The sequence below is a fragment of the Sinohyriopsis cumingii genome, unplaced genomic scaffold, assembly GCF_028554795.1.
Source record: "Sinohyriopsis cumingii isolate HCF-2022 unplaced genomic scaffold, ASM2855479v2 utg000837l, whole genome shotgun sequence".
Lineage (NCBI taxonomy): Eukaryota > Metazoa > Mollusca > Bivalvia > Unionida > Unionidae > Sinohyriopsis > Sinohyriopsis cumingii.
Window position 1 is genome coordinate 2,223,150 of NW_028315936.1, and position 27,504 is coordinate 2,250,653.

Genomic DNA, 27,504 nt, shown 5'->3' on the forward strand with positions numbered 1-27,504 from the left:
TTATTTATCAAGGTGGCCACTGTGCCAAGAATGTTTCCTAAAAAACCGATTACAACTGCGACAATAATGAGGTTTGCAAAAGTCCTATACATGGAAAGTGGAAGATATTGTGTGTAGCTGACCTCAGTGTCTGTCAGATTGTTATCGCAACTGATATTTAATGTGATTTTGTTTATCTGAAATATAAAATATATACATAGTATACTTATAGACAATATGACAAGCGTATAAGTAAAAAAAACCACATCTGATACAGTTAACATAATTTTGATTTATTCATGTAATAAAATGTACCCATGTTTTGGTCAAATTTGTATGTTACCTTTGTTAAATCGATTCTCTTTATTCCGTATTTTAGCTGATTAAGCTGCGCATTTAAGAAGCTGCATTGTAAAGTACAATTCGGTTATGAAGTACTTAAGCGGACATACTAAAGTATAATTAGAAATTTGTTCATAAAGTAAAGATCCACCGTCCCTTCAATAAAGGAGCTACCAGAAAATGGAAACTCTGGCAGCCATACGCGTATGTATGTATGTATGTATGTATGCATGCATGCATGCATGCATGCATGTATGTATGTATGTATGTGTGACTGTGTGTGTGTGTGTGTGTGTGTGTGTGTGTGTGTGTGTGTTGTTGTTGTGGGTTTAACGCCATTTTTCATCACATGATAGGCAATACATGACCGCCAGTATTAATGGTGGAGGAAAAACCCAGGAAAACCCTGGAAAGAACCACCGACCCACAATAAACTACTGGCAAGGTTTCTCACATGCTCACATAGGCCGAACCCGAGTCTCGAACCCACACAGACAGAGGTGAGATGACAATGATCCATAAGTGTGATCACTTTAGACCACTCGGCCACTCGGGCCCCATGTATCTATGTGGGTATGTATGTAGGTATGTAGGTAGATATGAAGGTAGGTAGTTAGGTACATCCACATAAAAATGAAGCAGACAAGATTGATAAATGGACAAATATTGAAATGCGTATTTGTTTCCGTATATGTTTATTTATGTGTTATTGGCGCCTCAGCACCATTCTAAATAAGTAGTGCCGAGAGAAATTACATAGAACTAATGGTAAATTTACAAAAAGACAAACTCCTTTGGATGATGAAGACCTTCGAACAAACGTCAACATATACATTAAAACCTACAAATGATAAAGGTGTAAAGAGACTTTAAATGGTACATGAAATGGTAGCTGAAGGTAATAAAAGATACAATCCTTAGAATAAAAGGTTAAAATTTGTATATAAAGCACGTATGCTTAGAAAGACGCTCATAGTCTATAGCGGCACATTAATAAAGTGTTCATTCATGCCATAAATAGTTGACACGCTTTAAAGGAATGTGCTCTACTTTCAGTGTGGGGAGGAAAGGTACACAGTCCGATCTAAGTTCATATCTGTGGAATAATCATGGGTCATGTATCTATCTTATATTCGCAGGCAACACAATGGTAAAAACATGTCCGATTTTTTTCCATATGAGAAAAGCCGCACTCCGATAATTTTGATATATTGATGGTTGTGTATGGATTTTACCTATTCCTAAACGTTTGCCAAGTAGATAAAACTTGTTAATTATAATACATAACTTCAATTTTTTAGATCTTTCATTTAGAAATGAGGGTTTTGTAGGATATCTATAATTATTTTCTCTTTTATTCCCCACAACCTAACATGAATATAGATCCAACAGTTCAGGACACGTTTTTACGGATTTTATGAAGTCATGTTTATGTGAGATTTAGAATCTTAATGAATCGTCTATTTTAACATTTTCAAAGGGTTTCAGTTCAATGCTGGAGTTTATTATGTATCCACTATGGGATTTTATTATTTTACTTAGTTTATTCTGAGCAAGAAATGTATCGTGAAAGGGCTTTGAAATTGGAAATCGTCAAATATTTTATTTTAGGATGAATGATAATTGTTATATCATTTAGTGGCAGGAATTTGGTCTTCTTCCTACAAAAGGTTTGGTGTATATTAGTTTTAAGAAATCTAATTTAATACATTGTGTTGTCCTGTACCTGTAGTCATATATAATTAGTTCCAAATTTAAATCAACCACTCCAATTACAAGGTCTCTCACTCATTAGACAACGGCTTTAATTTAATGAAATACAATATTTATATCCTTAAAACGCATTGTTTATGTGTCCTTTGTTTGTCATCTGTCCATTAGTAAGTAAACTTCGTCATCCATGAGACCATATTTTTAACTGAGGTTTTACATTATTTTTATCACAATTGGGAAACAACATTAAACAGCGTTCTACAACGACGATTGTCCAATGTTAGCCAAATAGTGCTGATAATCAATTCCTCCGACGGAGCTGAGTGAGGTTCACGCTAACGCAAAGAAACTTTAAATGTTTTTCTTATCAACACCGAAATTCTCAGTCAGAACTTATTATTGACTGAGGTAATATCATTCACACATATAGGAAGCTCTACCAAACAACTAACTGATCAACGATCATCTAAAAATACAAGTGTTTTTGCGGGCAGACCACCAAACAGTAGTGATCAGATATTAGGCCAACTGTAATAATCTCACAGCGACGCAAGCGCGATCTCGAGTGTGCATGAAACATTTTTTCGAATGGGAGCAAAGAAATTGACACTTATTAATATATTCGACACTGACATTGCTCAGTGTCATCTAATCCTACAATCAAGAAAACGACTAAATAAGATTAGAGCAGGTTGATTAACATTTATTAAACAAATATATTACATATATATATATATATATATATATATATATATATATATATATATATATATATATATATATATATTAACATATTATATGGCAACATAACCAGCGTATGCTAAGCGTTCATTTCATCTTAAAGTGTGTTCATTTTTAGCAGAACATCAGCCGATAACTGGACCGTGTAGTTTCAAATTAGTTTGATTCATAAAACTGTAAAGGCCACAATTTATCAGTATGTAGAATAACTGGAGTAGCTTAAAAATGTAAACTACACATAACGTATATTGAGGCCTTACAATTTTCTATTGAGACCTTAAAATGGTATATTGAGGCCTTAACATGGTCTATTGAGGCCTTAAAAGGATAAATGATTCTAAATAATGATCGGGATAAAACTATACCGTTATGTTTTTTTCACTCTGCTACAAAAGTCGATTCTGTGAAATATGGTAACCAGTCTTCAGAAATCAGGAAATAATATAATCTGCTTTGTTTTATAGGACTGAGCTGTCTCTAGTACATAATATATTATCTTTTTGGCTATTCTCCATGGATCTAGTAATCTTAAAATTGGTAGGCGCCGCTAAGACATACATTTGTGTTTCTTACTTTTTCCTTGTTCTACATTATTACTGGTTTTGAAGAAATATACGTTGCTGGTGCTTTATTCCTTTATATGCATTGAATAACAAATCCCACACAATTAACATATTTTATTTGGCTGTTATCTCCTTTACTACAAAAATGATTTTATTAAATTATGGAAGTTTTTGTAATTATCCTTAGAATCTCGTCTTCCTAACAATAAGTACAACTTGCCAAATTCAGCGTGACCCGCCTCTCGCTTCTGAAGTATTCGGTTCATTCGTAACATTATTATTTCATATCGCTATCGCCTCTGTAATCTCTAAGTCAGAGAAGAATTTCCAAAGATTAATCATTTTAGACGTAAGAAAATAACCAGAAAACCTATTAATAATCTCCGTTGTCTACGTGAATTGAGGTTGGTAAATAGTTTCATCGAAATCATCCCTGCCCTTTACACCCTCTCTCTCTCTCTCTCTCTCTCTCTCTCTCTCATACATGACAAACAATACGGGGGAATTCTATGAAGTGAGAGGAAAGATGACGTTGGGCCGGATGAAATCCTTGAAACTAAGCTTGCACCAAGTAACCTACAATAACCTGGTCGTCGTAACGGTTAAGTGTATTCGTCAAATGGGATTTAAATACATTGTGCACAGTATAACTATGATATGAATTTGTAATAGCCTACCGAGATTCAACGGTGCATTTATTGGTTTGGAGGCATGCAAATATTGTAATCCATTTAATGCTTTGGGTTTTGTTTCCTACTTTAGACAACCTATTAATAATGTTCTAAAACTCATTGTCTAATATTAAAACTTCTGAAGGTCAGTCTCTCCCCATTTTTCTCTCTCACTGTGTTGTTATGCTAGACAGCAGGCTAATCAACAACAAAAAAATACGGATGTACAGAAATGCTTCTTAGGAAAGCCACTATTACTATCTCTTTTGGTTGGTCTGTCCGCATATCAATTTTATAACCGTGTATCTATCGATCGGTCTCGACCACCTCAGGAAGATACAAAGGGGTAATGGAATATTACCTGTATCATGGGACGTTGTCTCTGTACTAATAAATGATGGCACAATTTACAGCCAAACGGACCAGTGAAAAGGGGGAAAATAGAAATGGAAGCGATGATTATAGCTGAACATGATATTGATTGTGATAAACTGCAAATACATTTAAATGTTTGTATTATCGCGTTTAGTTTTTATTTCCTACTCATTTCAATATGCTTGCCGGAAAGCGTTCAAGAACCAAACCATGATGTGTTTGTTATGCTCTCCTGTCTTCACTTAAATGATCCTGCATGTTTAAATAATAAGTTTCTTAATTTATTTAATAAACATGAATGATAATATAAGCTAATACTTATCAATTTGCAAAGAGCATTATGATTGCCTCAGTTGGTAAAGAACTTCATTTTGTAACGGACACATCCGGCAGGGATGTGAAGAGTTCGTTTACGCCGTATGTACTCAGTTGCTTGTAATCAATTGTAGTTCTTTTGGAAATGCAAGCCTGTGTATTTCTATAAGATATAAATAAAACGTATAATGTAGTATATTCACGCTGTATATCTGATGCATCACTCGTATATTTTTTTCATTGAAAGTGATCAGAAATTCTGTTGTATTTTTCTTGAAATATGTATACATCTCGTGATTTGTAAATGATGCACCATACATGATATGTATGTACATATACTCGAACATGCATTTTTAATTTAATATTCGTTGGACGTCCAGTTCAGTAAAACAAATTCAATGACATCAGTTTTAGTACGTGTATTTAATTATTTGAAGCTTTCGAAGATATTTAGATTCATAACTCTATTATATTTAGAGAGCATTCGTTACAGGACATTTGGATTTAGAAACATTGTGATTCGTCTGGTTTGTTGGAACAACCGTACATTACAGTTATCGTTCGGAATATCTTGAAACGTACGTAATTGCAAATATTGGAATTGAGAGTACATTTATGACTCATTAGCCACTTAGTTATTTTAGTTGTGTGTTTGTGTATTGCACGTAGAATAAATATATATGATTAAATGTTTTTGACCATTTTTATCGAATATTTTAAGTCCCTTCCAGAATCTGAAAAGTCTGAACCTTTATCAATCATGCAACATAATCAAACTTTTTCACAGTCAGTCAAGAGAAGTCCAGGTATGTTCTATTTTCCCCTTTGTATCTTCCTTTAACAAAACCTGTTTTTTACGTTATAAGTAATTTGCTCGAAGAATATAGTTTGACCTAATACAATACATACCGATAGAATGGTGTACGCTACATTAAACAGAGAGCTGGTTCAACAAATTTTCAAATACCTTTTAAGTTTATCCCTTTTTCAAATGCATGTTGTTATCATTCCGTTTGAGTTGATGATAAATTATATGAAAAATGAATTGTTTCGAATTAATATTGAGCAATATCTTTCGAAAAGAATATAGACAAAATCAGCTGTAAATCCATATGATCCTATGCCAAGGCTGTTTGGCAAATATTCGAGACTAACTATCAGTTAAAGTTAACCTTAAAGAGTCATTTTGGGCACTATATAGATTAAAATATAAATATACTTGAGGAGAGACTCGAGACCAAAGAGATTAATTTCATCAAAAGAACATAGTATCTGATAATATAAGTTTCATTCCTGCAGAATTTCTGACTGATTGACATCATCTGTTATTAGGCATCAATGTATTTAGATGTTTATATTTTGCAAGTTACAGAAATGTTTGAAAACCTTTTGTCAATTTTGCCTTACATCTTAATCTCCGAACTACCGTTTAATTCGAAGAAATTTCACTACCTGATTCATTTTGAAATGAATTATTTGAATTTATTACTTTCATTATTTTCTTCTAACGATTCCACTTCATCAATAAACAGAGACTCTAACTTAAATCGTTGTGCTTATTTCAAAGACAAGTATGATAAGACATATCTACTATTTCGTAAGATCATGATTTTATCAGTTATAAAGCTGAATCATTGATAACAATGCTTATAACTAAAATTGAATTTGCTCAAAATTAGATGTTTTATGTATATTGACTTTGAAACATCATGACTGTAATTAAGAGAAATTAAGCTGAATATATTAATAAAGACGAAATATTCTGTCCATCACATTTTCTCAATAACAACAATATATTTACAAGGGAATTGTAAGTTTTAATAAACACGTTATGCAACTGTTTATTGCACCACTGTACAAAGATTTTCTGAATAAGAAAAACGTTTATCCTTGGTTGTTTTATTGGGTTCCATCTTAAACACTTGATAGCAGCATATAATGTACTATTTAAGAAAAGGAAAGGAACTTTATTTCATACGTACTTTATAACCAGACCATTAGAATGCTAAATAACTAATAAATATTCATGAACAATTAAAGTGAGATACATTATATATTGTTTGATTAATTTATCATTTTATCGACGTAGACATCATATACTGAGTTAACTTAAAACATCAATACTTTCTTTTAATTGGCATTTTATAAACTTTAATAACATATTAAAACTTTCATGACATGCTGACTTGTTTATATTCCTTTTTTGTAGGATATTTAATTGTTTCGTCAGTCTTCCAAATGTGCCTTTGTATGCAAGTGTTCTGCTTATAGATGAAAAGTTATTTATCTCGCAAAAACAATACAGATATGATTAATATTTCAAGGACGTAGCAATTACTTACTTAGAAATTATTTTGAGAGTATAAAAAACCAACCTGGATGACGTTCATGACAATGATGCGAAAGCCCTGAAAGAAACTAAGTATGAATATATTAGTGATTTCATGTGGAATAGGTACAAAGTATGTAGAACATTTATATATCACGGACATAATGTTATAATTTGGAAAATTGAATGCTTATAGGCTGTACCTTGTATTGTGACATAGTTTAACTCATGTTCATTAAAAAAACTAATTCTGTCCAGGCAAGCCACAAAATGGTTGAAATAAGGTCATATGATATAGAAATTCATACTATGATGTAAGCTACTTTTAATTCTAACACTTGGTCTGATCGTATATCTCAGGGATATAATGTTATGCTTCGAAAAGTGAATGCTTGTAGGATTTACATTTTCTTGTTACATAGCTTAAGCCCCTATGACGTAACACTATACATACAGATCTTGGAAAAATATGGATATATAGGGGCTTAAGCTATGTAACAAGAAAATGTAAATTCTATCATTCATATATATATATATATATATATATATATATATATATATATATATATATATATATATATATATATATATATATCTTAAGCTATGTAACAAGAAAATGTAAATCACATATATATATATATATATATATATATATATATATATATATATATATATATATATATATATATATATATATATATATAGTCGGCCAAGATCTAGCTTTTTAGATGAATATATATCCGTTAAGTGTAGCCCAAAACTGTAGGAATGTTGCCAAGAAACTACCCCAAAGCAGCATTATTCTAACATATTAAGGTATATTTTTAGAAAGCAGAGTTGAATCCAGGATACCTGGATACGCTATGTCTCTGAACAACCCTTAAACAAAACTTATGTACAGATGATTTGAAAGGTCTAACAATGCAAAAATATAGTTTAAGATGTATACAGTACATTCACTGCAGGTAACGTTTAAAAGTAGCAAAACTTCATAAATAACTAGTAACGTTCTTTAATTAAAGACAATTTTGTAGTGATAGGATTAAGCATGGTTTGTCATGCTATTTTGACACAGAAACGCTATGGATGGTACAAACATATACACTATTCGTTGACATTCGAGTCATATAATTTAGGTAAATGTTTTATTGTCATGGTATCGCATACCTAGAAACGAATTACCTGATTGAGTTTATTGGCATAATAATTTTTTGAAGATGCCAGGAATACATAAATACAGTTCAATCCAGTTTTTCTTCGTCTTACATGCATGTTCATTATCTTCCCATGCATGACCACATATACATGCTGGACATTCATTCAGATCATGCGGTGATGCTTTCAAACGTAACACTTAATAGAAATAATTCTTTTTTGTGAATGGACTGAGAATTCTTACTCTATTAGTAATTTACGTGTAAATAAGGCCTTTGTAAATGGATTTTACGATTACGAATTGAGTCACAACGATTATCGGAAGTTTAGCCAAAAAATCTGATTATTTAGTTACATAATGAGAAGTTAATTATGAATCAGACTCTACATTTTCAATCAGTGTCGCATTGTACATTTCGATCTTGATACTCATCGATCTGTTCATCGAAAGTTTAATTTTGTCAGTCTAGCTATAGTAACAAATTACGAGATATTTTGTCTTACGTCGTTTCCTCTCTCTTTGATTTTGTCGACCAAATTGAGTGACAATGCATGTTATAATGATACCGTTAATTAGACAAACATGTTTGCAATGAAAGTGAATTGATTTATCCTGTTCTCTGGTATCACTCTCAGATGTAATTATTATGTATAAAGTCAAAAGACACATAAATTCAAAAGTATAAAAGGAATGAATTTTAATTGAATAATTGGAAAATCTTCCTGATTATTTTTCCTTCCTTCTAGTCGTTCATTACAGGGGGAATGTCTTTTTAACTCCATCATAAATAATATATTCTAAATTTAAAGGGATTTCGTGCACACCACTTTGATTTAGGAATTATTTTTCAAAGCTTTTCTTTGGGTTGATCTTTGTCAGTAACTTTTTTTATAAAAGGAGTGCTTTTCATCGCATCGATTCTGGCGCATGACTATTCAACTGTTTTAGTTTAAATTTACTATTTCCGTAACTACTACTAATAGTAATAGTTCCTCAATTATTAATATTAATTAATTAATAATATTAGTTATATTAGTTTTAGCAGTTTTAGTAGTAACGGTTGTAGTGGCAGTTTGATTATGGTTATGATTAAGGTCACGGTCATTCGAAATGTACATTAGAAGATTTGGTCAATATTTTCATTTGCCGTCTGATGAATTTTCCTAATGCTTAAGAATTATTATGAATCTAAGATGTATCCTTCTACACCTTGCTAGACAGTTTGACCTAGGATCACGGCTGCATGTTTTATGTGTAATAGCATGTTTGTATGGTCAATGAGCAGGCACTGGTTTACTCTTAATCGTGTGCATGCTCTTTGTAGTTCTTATTGAATTATATTTTTGATATTTTTTCCGTTATAACTATATTCTTATGACCATCTTTTTCTCTCTATGTCAAAAATATGTATACCAAGTGACATAAAGCCAGTATTATGTCTTAATGGTATTTCATAATTTGTATGAAGGATATAAAATCTTATAAAGTGTGTTGCTTCCGTTTGGATTTTAAGGTCTCTTTTGTAGAATATTGCGAGCTGATATACTCTGATTATTTATTTTCTCACACGTACCCACGTCCTGTTTATTTTCTCACACGTACCTACGTCCTGTTTGTTTTCTCACACGTACCCACGTCCTGTTTGTTCTTATTTATGTTCTTGCTTTATGTTGTACTTTCTTATATATTTTGTGAAAAAAATTCTGTTTCACACGTAACACAATAAAGCAATGTTACAAAGGCTGATATTTATTTGCTTGTCTGAGGAACATGTCATTACACAATTTATATTGGACATTTTGGAATAATGTCTCTCTACCTAAATGCTGTATCAAATATTACTGTGAGATTTACCCACTCTATTGTGCGGCAGATATAATATCAAACCAGAACGTAAATACGGACAAAAAAGTCAAATGTCCTTTTCAAAACTATTCTGAAGAGTATGAAGATAGTTAGGTCCGCCGTTGAGACAAAATCAATTGGTATTATCATTATCTGGTATGTACCCTGTCCTTGTTTCATTGATTCAAGATATGTAACTAAACAAAGTACTGAAACAACTCAGACCTTTAGTGCATTAACATTCTAAGCAAAGTATACTCTGTAAAACTACATAACGAAACAAATGCTGGAAAGATTATTTACCGTGTTCTCTTCGGCATAGGAGTAATAATTGAAGAATTGACTTGAAAATCAACATGGTGTAAGTTCAGCGTTTAAATTGTTTAATAACTAAATCAAAATTGGGGTCCAAAGATTTACCAAAGTACAAATAATTCAATAGTACCTACTTATTTATGTATGCTGTATATTTTTCAAAACCCCAACACCATATTAATATCCGTAACTGGTGTTGATGAAGTCATGCACCAATTAATTAAGATGTTATTATGACAGATTGTATTTCTTTTTTTCGTTTTTAAGTTAATTTTTATTTTTAGTTTCTTTCTTTATTTCCGAAACAGCAAATAATAATAGAAATGCGAAGTCTCAGATAAATTTAATTTCACTAAGTATAGGTGGAAAGAACTTTAAAGGATGTTTCAATGCCAAAGTTCAGCCGGAGTTGTTCAAAGAATTAATAAGACATACATAACATATTGGGATGTGAAAACTTAATCAGTGTTAATATTAGTCTGCTTTTCAAATATTTTGAAATCCTCCTAGAAAGTAAACATGGCAAGGTTTCTCAAAGGAGGTCAAAGTAAAACTTTACAGTAGAGAGCCTTTTATATTTAGGAAATGTTGGAATACTCTTAACAATCAACGAACAAAGTTGATTCCTGGAAGAAACCGCTAAATCCTATCATCGCCAGGGTTTGATTTCAAAGGCTACAACTGAAACATTTCCAAACAGTACAATCATAGCACTTTCAACATAAATTACATTTTAACCCACTGGATATATAACCGTCAACAATGAAATTATTATTTCAGTACAAAAAGCTGGAGAAGTTTCGAAAACTGAAGGATAATGAGAAATAAGCCGCATATTTACACCTAGCTTGAACATTTTATCAGACAGATATAATTATAATCATATTAGATGCAAAGTCAGACATTTGAGATTAGCATGCGAAATTAAATGTGAAAATGTTATATAAGGACTTAAAGTACAAGCTATAAAAAGCTGAAGTTAATGACATATTGCATGCATATAATACCAAGCTTCAAACATTCTTCAGACATGTTATGCTTATAATTAAATGTGAAAAACCGATTGATCGTAGATGTATAGTCAGAACACAAAAAGAAATGAAAGGATCTAACGATTTACTCATGAATTCATCTCTACTAATGCAAATCTGCAAATTCATGACCTGAAACATTTTAAGTATAATCTCTGCAATTTTGACTGATATGATAATTACTTCTGACATTTCGCAGCGAACCTTTTAAGACGAGTCGTACTCTTTTATCTCGTTCGAATTTTTCATGCCGAACTTCTCAGAGAAAGAGAAATTTTTAATTTACAACAGTTTGTTAAAGCTTTCCGAACAATCAAGAACCTGTCCTTTGCTAAAACAAATTAGGTTCATCCATCGCAATCGAAATGAAAATTAAGACTACTAATATTAATATGCAAGTCACAAAAATGTATTTGAAAAACAAAACATATTAATAAATATTAAGTTTCTCTATGTACCGCTATTATTCAATCCGCTTTACAATAGTCACCTAATGTTATTAACATTATTAGGAAAGATCATTAAGTGACTCGCCAAGACAACGAACAATCATCATGTGGTCAGCAGAGACCCTCAGCAATGTTTCTTTTTGAACGAATTTAACTATTGATCCATGTTGTGCGCGATTATAACTTTCTCAACAGAACAACTGTGGCTGAACTATATACACTGTTCATACGTATATTTCTGAAGTCTGTGATAATTGCTCTAATGAAGATTCAAAAAGATTAGGAAAGATTCAATGTAACCTGTTCGATTAATTACATGTATGCCCATTTATTTTCTCAAGAGTCTCTTTAATTTCGAAATTGTTTGGGAACCAATTGCACTATAAAGGCTATGCAAAAACACTGTGATTATGTCTTGATTTATTAGTAATCAAGTACCTAAGTAATTAAACTATTTTCTTCCACTTATACGTCACTCTCAAAGAATCACAACAAAACGTACGAAAATTCAGTTATTACATAAGTCCTTTTTCCTATCTAAGTTTGGTCTTTTGAAATCTTTGGCTCTGACAATCTTCCTATTTCCTAATCTTAATATGTGTTAACGAAACGTTCATCTATTGCAACCAACGGACCACCACTGTGTTATGCTATTGGCAAACGTCACTCAACATAGACATGCATTTAGTACCCTCAACTCTGACCTTTGTGAATTGAATTAATATAACTCATGAATGTGTACAAATGGTTATGATAATAAATATTTTAAACACTATGCTTGCTATTGACACTTATTCAATGATCTCAGCTCTTTTGCTTAATAGTCGTTTACGTTATTCATTGTGTGAGCCTATATATATTATTGAAAGGTTACGTTGAACCAAAGAAAGAAATCAACTCTATAATATTCCTAAATGTTCAGAAAAACATAAATGAAAGAAGATATTTTTAATATTTACTATTATATTGTAAGAAAGGTCGTTAAAAGAGACAGTGAGCAGGGCACATTTTTTAAAATCACTTTCCCCTTCTATTTTCTCTTTCTCTCTCCGTCTCCCTTACCAATTACGTGTTTACTTAATTAATTACGTATATGTATTTGTTCTGCTTTCCTTTGAAATATTATAAGTTCGATATATGAAATATTGATCTTCTATTTCAAATATGCCCGAAAGTATTAGGCAGATAATATATTCAATTCAGTCAATCAGCCTGACGTTCGTGAATCGTTTACAAAATTATCAAATATGTATATCTACCTCAGTAACTGTTTCCTTCGTGATTAAAATCAGTTATAATATATCTCTTAACCTAAAGTAAAACGCCTGAGGATGTGTACTACGCACATAGCTGTTACATGATCCTCATTTCGATAACAATGAATGTCATTATCCTTATTTCCTCGTTCTCTGTTTTGTTATTAATGGCTATTTATTTACCCATAAACACTGAGCAACAGGATGCACGATCAGGTCGAAAGTTATCTACATGTTCTATTTATTTTCAACTACGGTATCTTGTAATTTTACATAGCGATTTAAATGTAATGTAGATGGCCTCTTTGAAAAGTAATTTCTTTTTTCCAGGGATTGCGTCAAGGCCACATCTTATCTTATATCGTTTTCTAAGTGTTGCGAATTGTAACTCGCCTCTGAGGCTTAAAACTAGTACGATATGGATAAAAAACGTTTCTTTTGTAGAAAGAGTGCAGTTTGTCAAGATGCATTACGTCCACTACAGTGACACAGTATATCTATGTCGTGAGTGCTATTTCCTCAGGTCTGGTGAGTTTCACAGACCTGGATCATTGGGCATTGACCGTTTTTGCAGAATGATATACACTCTGTCCAAACAAATGTTTATTTATCTACCCCTTCGACCACCAAGAGCTTGGGGGTGGGGTGTATTCTATCAGATCCGGGAGACCAACAGCGCATTCAGGTAATAGGTGAAGCTGCTTCAAAGTTGCCTCCTTCACCTTAATACGTAATACATGCTGGATATAGCGTAATTACCGGGGTGAATGTTGGTACTCTATTGTTCTGGTCCTACAAGATTCCCCACTGACGATTACTAGGCTCTACTATGTACCGTGCTGTCAATCTCGGGATAATTTTACCTTAGACTTTGAGAAAACCTAACTTTGACTCTGAAGGATAAAGGATTATATGTAACTGCATCGTTGCCGGTACTAAGGGCCTCTTGTAATTGCTTATTTCTCCATGCATGTCACATTGCCTCATGTAATTGCCTATTTCTCCATGCATGTCACATTGCCTCTTGTAATTGTTTATTTCTCCATGCATGTCACATTGCCTCTTGTAATTGCCTATTTCTCCATGCATGTATTCTTGGATTTAAAAGAACAGTATCCTGAACCTCAAATGCATCGCTTTAATATTGATCAACACTAACATTTTGTTCTTTCTTTAATACATGCCATTTATGTTCTTTGCCCCATCCCCGAGATCAATTGGCTGTATTTTTTCATGGCGGTTGCAGCCTCAAAACATTTCTTTATAATACGATATTCTCATTGTTCATTGCATAGCAAGTTTACTGGATAGACTTTGGCAAAATTACGCTGTAAATGCATAGGAAGTTTTTGGTTCACTAAATATCATTCATGTTCAATACAAGATCACAAAAATGGCCAGCATCAAACACAGCATTCATCTTTGTTGTATTTATGTACCCATATAATTTGACTTTATAACTTTTGCAGACTGATTGGGGCATCTCTGTCCTGCTATATCCAGCTTCCTTTTGACTCTGTCTTTGTTGGAAAGAGTAGGCTGGTGTACATTTAACTTTACAATCTCATCAAACATGTTTATACTACCGCATCCTGTGCTTATATTCACTTTCTTTCGGACATAACTTGTAACCATTTACTATATGAGTAAGGGCAAAGTACACAAAAATACACACATACCACACATACACTCATACCACACATATACACATACCACACAGACACACTTACCACACATACACAAATACCACACATGAAACACATACACACATACCATACATACCACACAGACACACTTACCACACATACACAAATACCACACATAAAACACCTACACACATACATACATACCATACATACCACACAGACACACTTACCACACATGCACACATACCATACATACCACACAGACACACTTACCACACATACACAAATACCACACATAAAACACATACACACATACATACACAAACAGAAAGAAAGATAGATAGATAGATAGATAGATAGATAGATAGATAATAATGTACCACCCAACTTTGAAAAGCGAACAACATTATCCAATATTTCGGTGAAATGGCTTCTAAAAGAAAAAATGGTACGAATAATCTACTGAAAAAAAGTTGTATACTCATTTGTTCAAGATGAAATTAGGGTTCATGCTCTTTATTTCTTTAGCTATTTCTTATCCAACATATTGATACTACCGCTTCCTGTGCTTACATTCACTTTCTGTCTTTCTGACATAACTTGCAACCATTTAATGCATGCGTAAGAGCAAAGTACAATCACATACACACATACCACACATACACACATACCACACATACACACATACTACATATACACACATACACACATACCACGCATACACACATACCACACATACACACATACACACATACCACACATGCCACACATACCACACATGCCACACATGCCACACATACCACACATACACACATACACACATACCACACATGCCACACATACCACACATGCCACACATACACACATACCACACATGCACACATACTACATATACACACATACACACATGCCACACGTACATACATACCACACATACACACATACCACACATACACACATACCACACATACACACATACCACACATACACACATACACACATGCCACACGTACACACATACCACACATACACACATACCACACATATACACATACCACACATACCAAACATACAGACATACACACATACCACACATACACACATATCACACATACACACATACCACACATACATACATACCACATATACACACATACACACATACCACACATACACATATACCACAAATACATACATACCACACATACACACATACCACAAATATACACATACTACACATACACACATACCACATATACACACATACACACATACCACAAATACACACATACCACACATACACACATACAGACACAAACAGATAAATAGATAGATAGATAGATAAATGGATGGATGGATGGATGGATGGATGGATGGACGGACGGACGGACGGACGGAAAGACGGATGGATGGATGGATGGGTTGATGGATAGATAGATAGATACATATATAGATAGATAGATAGATAAATGGATGGATAGATGGATGGACGGATGGATGGGTGGATAGATAGATAGATAGATAGATAGATAGATACACAGTAATGTACCACCCAACTTCGAAAAGCGAATAGCATTATCCGATATTTCGGTGAAGTGGCTTCTAAGAGAGAAAATGGTAAGAATAATCTACTGTCAAAATAAAGTTGTATTCTCATTTGTTCAAGATGAAATTAGGTTTCATGTTCTTCATTTCTTTAGCTATGTCTCGAAATTATAATTCATTGGAGCAATATTAGAGTCGAAGCTAGTAGCTGATGACTAATATTCATTAACTGGAAGTCTTGCAAACGTGCTCTTGGAGATCGTAATATTAGCTGTCAAATTTACAGAACACCTGTGGATAAGAAATGCTTGCCTTTCCAGTAAACGATACCAATATCTCTAAAAAATCTACTGGTCGGCCAGTTGCTCCAGTGATTGAACGAGCAGGACTTTATATCACTATCTTACAACATGAAATAGACATGCAGTAAATAATCGTTAGCATGGCGTATTTATTGGTTGCAGCTGCTTCGACACTGCTTAGGTTTGCCACAACTTTGCTCATTGGAATTCTATACTGACATTAAAGTATACAATCGGCTTGCTAGTTCTTATGTATAACTCTCACTGCTATGCTTTAAGAATGAACATCTAACATCCCTTTAGAGAAAGAAGCATCCTTAACAATGTAATTTCATTAGTACACAAGCGAAATTTTTCAGCGTTTGAGAATAAGTTAAATATGGGGAATGACGGTCTTCCTTTTTCAATTGCAAAAGATACAAGATACGCTTTATTTAGCATAAATACTTCGACAATGTGGCATACTACTCAATATAATATTTCAAAATTACTATTCACGTGACTTTTTCGCAGTTTTCAACTACCCGACTGTAACATTTGCCAACTATAAATAACTCCAAATACGAAAACATATTTAATATTATAAACTTGTCAACATCATTATTTATATATATATATATATATATATATATATATATATATATATATATATATATATATATATATATATATATATATATATATATGCATGTATGTATGTATGTATAATAAATAGTCGTGCCAAATGATCAGACGCATTTCTAAAACAAATGGCATATATAAACACGTCAAAATAAAATGTGACAATTTAATTAATTTAATCATGTAGTCTAATGTCAAACAATTCCAGAATGTTATCTTTAAGTAAACGTTTACAAAAATAAAACAGAGGAGGCTAATAAACTTCGGACTACTAGCAAGTAATACATTATGATTTTTATGTAAAGTTTCATGACGAAAGCATATTAATACTGGAACGTTTAACACTTTAGGTTCAGATTAGCTAATGCCAGATTTGGTAATAATCGGTTTCCCGAAATAATTCTACTGCAAATCGAATGCATTGTTTTAATTAATTTGGCTCATAAGTCTTAATTAAATGCACCATCGAGTAAGAAAAAATCTTGAAAACCTTAGGCAGAATGTTATTAAAGTTTTTGACACTGTTTATGCCTTTAGCTGTCAGAAGACTTAGATAACAAATGTCACTCGCGGATGACACATAACTTGTTAGCTTTAGTGTGGAATGTCTTTACACAGGTTTATCAAATTTCTTTTAAGGTTCCAGCTATTTATCTAAGACCTCATAGCGACGAGTTGGTCAGGATTTTTCGATAATTTTGTCGATAATTTTGTCGATAATTCCATATATCGGTGCCTAATCACAAAATACATCATGATCATTATTCACAAGGATCGGTTCACTGAAATATCAACTCTTATTATTGTATTTATTTATATATTATCGATTTATTGATCAAACAGTGATTTTTAATTTTCCTTTGATCAGACGTTAAAAAATGTTCTTTAATCCATTAATTTGGGAGTCATTGGGATAATCTCCTAAGCTTCTATGGATTACATTATTCATTTTACTGAAAGGAACTACGTACGTTTCAACTGGTTTCCTTTAGGTTGATCTTAGGAAGTAACTTTCAGAATGTGCACCTCGTTATTATAATAGCAAGTGTATTTGAGTAATAATAACAAAATCATGGACGAATACTAAAGTCTAAGACTCCCCTGAGTACTACAAACAAAATACTTCCTGTTTTCGTTCAATTAGGCAACAGGTCATCACAATAGCTAAGTTATTCGCAACTTATGTACATACAGAAGCATCAAAATCATTAATCTCATAACACAAAATGAACAAATTCGTAGATTTATGCTGTTATAAAGGAATGTGTTTATCTGAGAGAGATAAGGATGCGTCAATAGTACGGTCGGTACATGAAATCGCGTGGACATTGAACGGTATTTTGTAGATGTTTTCAGTGTGATATGATGCTAATGTAGAAAGAGAGATTACGTGACGACAATAATATTTGTTCAGCTAAATCAGGCCCACATATCAAATTAGCTTGTTGTTAGTGAAATGACGTTAACAGTATCAAAAATACTTAAAATTTTGGTTGAAATATAAGATGTATTATAATCATAATAAATATGAACATAAATTGTTTTTGATAAGCAATATATGTATTCAGGGGGATGAAAGGAAGATTGTATAGTATACTGCATAGGTGTCGTGAATAGTTATCGTAAAATATTAGACAGAGTAATGATACATGGGGTATACTGCGATAAATAGTCGTAATAGACTTTTGTAAGTGCATTTAAAGAGAGAACAGATCAATCAATTGATTCCAGTTATGGTTTCATTCCTATTCTGGATCTTTATTTCTTATGTTGATGCTTTAGTCTGCACACGTGTTTAATGGTGTGCTTAATGGTGTGCTTAAATATTATTCGAAAGGAAACATTTTTAAAGATTATTCATTGAAAATATTTTTCGGGGACTATTGTTAATTAATCAAATGAAATCTGGACAACGCTATAGTGATATATCTGGAATGTTGGCAAGCAGTACATTCGAAGATCTGAAAGTCATTCGGGACATTCAAATATTATTTTACTTGTAAATGCTTACTTGAAACAACCGTTTCAGGATTATTTGTATTCAATTCATAAAACTGAAAGCCGGTGGTAAGTATTCAGTTTATAACTTTGATAATTAAATTACTTTTTATGTTTTTCAATACTTGTTGGTTGAGCTTCTTTCGTTCACTTAGTTTAAGACTGATATAAATGATAGACTTAGTAAAAGGTACCTGACAGCGTACAACGTCCCACATCAAACAAAATAAAGAAAGAAAAAGAATCAAAGATCGTCACCAATTCTCGAGAACAAAATATGCGGTACCAAAAAGAAACCTGCCGCTGTCATGCAGAGACCAAACGATATGAATGATAACGTACCTTAATTCTTATCCAATTCCCGTAATGTTATAAAGCATAACTTAATATCATCGCTTGTTTTCTTAATTTCTCTTTCATTCACATTTGTCATATGTGTTCCTCCAGAGTAATCTTTCTCATCACCATAATATCCCGGATGTTGCAATACATGTCTGATGTCCAATGTTACCTCGCGGATCGATAATTACTGCATGCACTAGCATCACGCACAGTCCTACTCTGTAATAGTATATGAAAGGTCTAAACTTGATGTAAATAATACAAATGGAGCAAAGAGAGAATTAAACACAAGAAAAGATCTCACACTACTTTGTGGAATTTCAGCTATAAACTTGACCACTTCTGTTAAAAAGGCTGCCATTACTCAGTGCCCAGTAGGAGGAACCCGTAGGGAAAAATTAAAAGCCTAACAATCTTCACTCGAACATAGTCTTAAATTAATTAAGTAATTTAAGACAAACCAACATCATATTGAAAACTGTATCAAACGAGATAACCTTACTTAACAAAAATAACAAAATATTGAATGAAAACGTTTTAGTCTTACACAACTTGAATTATGCAGGTATCAAGGTAAGTGAAACAGTAGAAGACCATGCGAAATCCATAGAAGCAATCATTTAGAATTTTACTACGCAGAACTTAAACTTTAATCTGATATTGAAAGTGAGATGACCCATTGCCAGACACGAAAAGGCAATTCCATGGTGCTAAAGACCCTGGAAGGCGCACGATAACCCCGTGAAGTTTTCGTAGTTAAAGGACAGAGCTCGAAAAGAACTGTCTCCCCAAACGAGCAACGTAGTCTAAAAGGGTTTAGCCTAATCAGATAGTACCCTTGAGACAATAATAAAATAATACAATCATTCTTAACCTCGTTTCTGGAAGCAAAGCGGAATCATGATGGATCAACTGACACATCTAATGATGTTTCCTATCATCATGCTTTGATACGCTTTCTGTTACCAAATATGAATACTTAATTGCTAATTTAATACAAGAACAAAATTTTCCTAGGTTAGTTAGTAACAAGGATCATCAACTATATACAGCACTGGAAGTTGTATTTCAGAGTCTTCGTAATACAATCATATCAAAGCAATTGGCATGCCTTTTTACAGAAATAGCCAGGATAAGAAAGGGGACAAGTATGGATATAAAATTAGTGACGTTTAAAAATAAAATGACATGAATATCTAAAATGGAAGAGTCGTTGAAGACTGTGATAAAGGAAACTACTTGTGAAGACACGACAAGTATAGGAGACTAACTGATTGCTACTATCGATGCACTTTTTATATCGGCTGGATTGTATATCCTCGAATTCTGTCCTTGTTGTCAGATATTCATTCATATTTCGCTCATAATTAAAATTACTACATTATAAAACATACACACTCTAAAGTCAAATACTAGAATGAAGAAAAGTGCTGAAAATTAAAATTCCAAAACTAAATAAAAAAAGAATATATTTGGTAAGAAACAAATATTCCTCGACAATATTTTGAAACAAAGATATTCCAGATCTTTTCAGTCGTTTCATTTTAATTTCAAAATCTGAGAAAGGAATTATCATTGAATTAAATTACCTGGCAGTAAATATGATGAAATTATTTTCTGAGACCGCGGGGTAAAGAATTTTCCACAGTCAATAAAAAAGCCAAGGTTGGTTTGTAACTAAATGTGTGACTGACTGAAAGAAGTACCACATAATGTGAACAATATTTACACAAAATACAAAAGCAGAATTCAATCCGATGAAAAGAATATAAACGATATAAATCAAATTTTCGATATTACCGAAGCCAGTTTAGAAGGACTATGCAATATAAAATAAGACATATAAGTTGTATAAACCTAGATGATTTTAGACTTTTACTGATGCTGTAAATAAGAATGATCGCATCAAATAAGCTGCTAATAATGATTTATATGAATGCTTTAAAGATTCAAACAAGGATAGATTGAACGGATGGGGTTAATTTAATCGAGGCTATTCATATCCCATCTTCTTTAGATACTACAATTACTGACCATGAACTTCGGAAGCACTGTCGAATGTAAAGAACAGTAAATCTCCATGTTTAGTATATAATGAATACATAATGTATTGTGCAATTGTTATAGAACTATATGTTTCATTATGTAATACAATACTAGTGCAGATCATCAAGTGTGCTTCTTTTCTAAGAAAATAAATATGCACCAGCGAAATTATCCCACAATTGAGAGGGAATGTTTGGCTTTATTATTTTGCCTTTGCTACACTTTGAAGTGTATATTGTTCAGCTCCATCTCTGATTTTGTATTTAGGGATCACAATACCCTTACTTTCATTGGCAAGATGAAAAATAAAACTCATAGATTGATAAGGTCGAGTTTGATGTTGCAGGAATATAATATTGGCATCAGGAAATCATGGGTAAAGACAAATCTAATGGCAAATGCACTGTCACGTGTATAGACACATTATATTATGTCATGCATACTTTGTGTCATTCCTAAGATGTCATCTTATGCAATTTTTTATCACATGTACATTTGACTAATAGTTAATAAGAATACTTATAGTTATAACTTACATTTGGAACCTTGCATGATAATAAATTACATTAGGCAATTTTTATAGAAAATGCCAATTTTCACATGAGGCTATATCATTTTGTTTATCTAGAAAATATTCATTCGTGCTGTATGATCAGTTGTATTATTTTTGTTTCCAGTTTTTCATTTGGGTTGGAGTTTATTTATTCAAATTATTTAATTCATGCATTCTTCTCAGGTAATACAAAGTGCTCAAAAATATCACTCTTGGAAATAGAGACTTTAATTTATTGTGATATACAAATGAGGATATGTTATTGGACTGTATTACTGTTATTAATAAAGACAGATGGCACATCGCTACTACACGTGACATCACAGGCACATCAATACTTACTTCGTTGGATTTATTTTGGATTATCAACAATTTTTATTTAGAACTTTAGTAATTAAGAATTGTGTTAGAAAATCTAGGAATATTTAGAATTTATTTATACCGTAAGCTCTGTGTAAGATTTTCACACTGAATTTCTGGGAAACACATACATTGTTGAATTTTACAAAACTGACTGATTTTCGCTATGTTCTATTGCTCAATTTAAGACCGTAGATTTGTCACTTAAGATAATAGCAGAACTTAGGGCTACGTCACAAACCCTATTAATGCAATTTCGCCTTATTGTCGTCATTCTTTCAATATATAACCCATAAAGCAATGATCATTAGAAGTAAAGCCACCTTGTCGGTACAAGCTCCAAAAAGCTAGAATAAATCTAATCCAGACGTAGAGCAAAGCTAGAAACAAAAATCAAATCCAAACGTACTACAAACCTAGGAAAAAATCAAATCCAGACGTACTGCAAAGCTAGGAAAAAATCAAATCCAGGCGTACTGCAAAGCTAGGGGAAAAAATCAAATCCAGACGTACTGGTGGTTAACGAATGTCCTCTACATTTTAGTGTACCAGAAATTGTTGGGATGTCTACAGAAGAAAGTAGTCAAACACTAAACAAAATGTTAAACCTCTAGATATTTATAATAATAATAATAATAATAATAATAATAATAATAATAATAATAATAATAATTAAAAGAAGAAGAAGAAGAAGAAGAAGAAGATTTTTTTGTTGTTGTTGTAGGGTATAAAGCCATTTTTCAGCACACGAGAGGTTATACATGGAGGCCAGTATTAATGGTGGAGGAAAAAAGAAGAAGAAGATAACTGTTGTCAATCCACCTGACATGATGTAAATCAATACCTCTCCCAGAAGGTGATTAACTTTTTTATTATCCGACAAAACAACAATGACCGCTGATGGACATTAATTACAAAGGTTTGGAAGAAAACAAATCCTTCATCTGACTGCTGTGAGACTTTAATCCACTTTGATTTACTGGTGATTTCTATATTTCATACTGTTATAGTTGAGTACAATTAACAATGATTGGGTGAAACAATTAACTTTTGTATCTCATACTCTCTCTTTGTCTGGCCTAATTACATTCAGTTTACTTTATAATATCATTCTGACTACCATTGCCAGAGATTCTTTTTTTCTGATTTATGTTATTTTGTTTTTGTTGGCGTCTTCAGAGTCATTTGCTACATTTATAGATATATTTCCCTCCTGATAACAAAAATAGTTATTGGATGTTGTAGTATGCTTGGAACGATTGTATGGCAACGAGAATCCATTAAATATCTTGCCAAGAAGAAACAAATTATAAGTTATTGACAGAGGTACACTTCTAAGAACCTAGTATAAGACTAAATTTAATTTAGACAAGCTCCAAGTAAAGTTAAATAGATATGTCATACACTGTATTCCCAATTCACTTAATTCTTCTACCCTGACACTTGTTCTGTATCTGATGGCAAATAAAGAATAATAATTGACTTTAATCGGTTTTTCTTGCTATTGGCGTTATCCTTTAATAATGTGTGGCTGCTTAACCATCGCCCTTAAGAATAGCTTCTTTGAACCATCCACTACAGAAGCAATTCTCTCCTACGATTATAATATTGATTTTACTCCGACACTGTCATTATACACAATGAAAGATCTATTGAGACCTGCGTGTGAATTTGACTTGTAAATGATTGGAAAGGTTTTCAAGCTCAAAACAATAATTAGCATAGCTAGTGAAATGGAAAGGCTGTGAGGAATCGTTTACGAGTTAAGAACAATAGTATGCCAGTAACGTACAGTCCCCTCCTACGACAAATACCAAAAATCACTGATAAAAGATGCTAAAGATCATCATAACTTAGAATTTTGAATTTTAAGGGGTTTATAGTGTTATTTAAATTTGATTTAATTTATAACTGATTTAACTGTTTGTAAGTTTTAAAATCTTTTTATTTTTTAATTTCATTATATGTCAAAATAATGTAGTTTTGTTTACTAGGAACTCTACTTTTCCAGAAAATATTTTGACCTTGGCTGTTCATTTTTGTAAACAAGTGGGGCTGACCTAGTTCACATCTTCAATTAAAAGTTTTTTTTTTCTTGTTTTAATTTATTGTGGGAATAATAAGAGTGAGATTGAGGCAGTATTGAATACGTGACCCTAGACTCGTAAATACTTTATACTGAAGTAAACAATTTTTTTTCTTGGAGCCAAATGATTGAATTTTTCAAGGTCTTACTAGGGCTACATGATTTTTTATATGTAAACATGATCACGTGATTCTCTATTTCGCAATTAGGCATTTCCGAAATTGCGCATTACTTAGTTTTAATAGTGATGCTTAGAGAGAGATCTCACAGTCTGGGCTTAAAAGCGCTTGATTTCAGACGTTTCCTTCTGTTGTATCCATTTTTTAAGTAATATGTTACATTTTCTTCAGATTATTTTTTTTGGGGGGTCTAAAGCGCTGTCCTTTACGGATCACTGCCATCTCACCTCTGTCTGTGTGGGTTTGAGTCCCGGATTCAGCCAATGTGGGTATGTGAGATAGGTTGCCAGTAGCTTCTCGTGGGTCGGTGGTTCTTTCCGGGGTTTTCCAGGGTTTTTCCTCCACCATTAATACTGGCTGCCATGTATAGCCTATCGTGTGCTGAAAAATGGCGTTAAACCATACTACAACAACAACATCAGATTATTTGGATTCTAAACGATTAATTCGTTTCTCTGGAAATATTTTTGTGCTCATACAGAATTCTTGAACAAAGACATTTCTATAAAATTTTGTTCGGATTTCCCAAACGGAGTGTAACGTATTGTGTTTCTGTAAGGAACTGTAGACCACAACACAATACATGACACAGAATACGTCATCGCCTTCCATCATGGATTCATCGTCGGAACTCGGACTTGATATCAATAGAACATTTCAATATAAGGAATTTTAAAATTTTAATTGTGGATTTATCTTAGATTATTTTTGTATTTAATACTTAAAACCGTAAGTTCATATTTATTATTTTACATTTTTACAGCATTTTTACAGGGAAATAAATTGTTTGTTATGATTTTTAAAGCTTGTTTTTTTTTCTTCTAACTTTTTCTTGTCTTTCTATTTATTCGAGCCTAAACGCGTAACAATAGAACGTTACAGATATAAAAAGAGCACTAATACATCCAAATTTTCTCCTGTAAATAACATAACGGTATCCGTGAAAAATTAAAACAAAGTGACAAGGCAACTTAAATGCAGCAGCAGAAAGGTGAACAGACCAAATTTTCAGACTGAAATAAAGCTTCCTACGGTGGGTGAAAAAATACAAGCGTCAATAACACTAAATCAGTGAGAGTGAACAGACCAAATTTATTCCTGAAAATAAGCCTCCTTCGGATGATGAAAAAATACAAGTGTCACTGGAGATATCGCAGCTTCATAAGCGAAATTACCAGGGGCTCCATGGGCTAAATATTCAGGCGAGACGCATCGTCCTGGATATAATTATTGTGGTCCTGGTACCCGACTTGACGAGAAAGATCAACCAAGACTGGAGAGTATCCAATAAACGTGATTGATCAAGCGGGCCTTGTTCATGATGTCGTATTCGTTCGTTAAAGTCTGCATATATAAAAAATCTTCAGAAACTCACTTGTTAATTTTTTTATATGATCTGCGATGAAAGGTAAACTGGTGTTGAGGGCCGATAAAAATTGACTTCATTTATTATAGCCCAAGAGGAAATTGGATGGGCAGAGCTGCTATTAGTAACCTTGCTGTTGCTGCAAATTGGTTGGCACGACATGAAATATGGCAAATTTACCTTCCGCCACCTAAAATATCCAGTATGCACATTTTGATGTCAGTACTCACAATGAAATTTATCAGGCAAAGATTCTATTTTTACCACACGATTCTATTAAAACTGGTAGACGTCCTTCACATACATACAAATACCTTTGACTCTCGTTGACGTTACAAGTAGATACAAAGAAGCAGGAACCATTATCAGCTGAAGTTGCATCTGCGTTTGAACGAATTTATCAACGAGGACCCTTGCAACGGCCACAACTACTGCAAGCTGATCCTGGCAAAGAAGTTCTTGGTGAAGTCACATCTTTGATGAAACAGCATAACATCAAAATCAGATGAGAACATACCGCAATTCATCGCGATCAGGCAATCGTTGAACGAGTTAATCAGACATTTGCTGAGCGATTGTTTTGATAACAATATGAGGAAGAAATATTCTTGAATAATGTTCAGGCAGACAAGAGATCTCGTGAATGGATTGCAAGACGACCAAGTGTGCTAGCCATACTAAACAATGAAAGTTCTCTTGGAAAGCCACACTTAATAATGAACGTTCTCGTGGAATTTCTATGAAACCTATCAATGCCATTACGCAAAATTACATACCAGTGCAACGACATGTCTCTCCCTCAATACTATGCAATGTTACTGTCAGAACCTGGTGAACTTGAAGGAGGTAAAATAAGAGCGACTGGTCCATTCCGGAGTGTAACCACACATTAAATATCCAGCGTGCTAAGATCCACATGTAGACCTACAATCTGCTTACTAGATTAAATTGCTCCTCAACATGGTTTTGTACGTGAACAATTACAAGTAATTCCTAAGATACTCAATTACCCCCACCTTTACTTTTGTGAACTGGCTTCAGGGTGCCAGCGCCCCGACGTCGATTACACTCAGGGCAGGTCAGCATCGCATATTTGCTCGTAACTACTATTAATTTTATCCACGGTAAACTGTCGTGGGTCATTAGAAGTATATTGCCACAACATGACTGTGTTACAGCAAGCACAGTGATTGTTCAGTTTTGTTTTAGCTTCATGATAAATTTAACATGAAGATCAAAGTCGGGCTTATTTTTGGTCACATCGCTTATAACCAGCTAATTGTTTTCTTACTATATCGTCGTTAATTTCCTGAGTTCGATAAGTATTCACAATATTGCAGTTATCCTGGATATCTTCAAGAATAAACTAAATTTGACCAT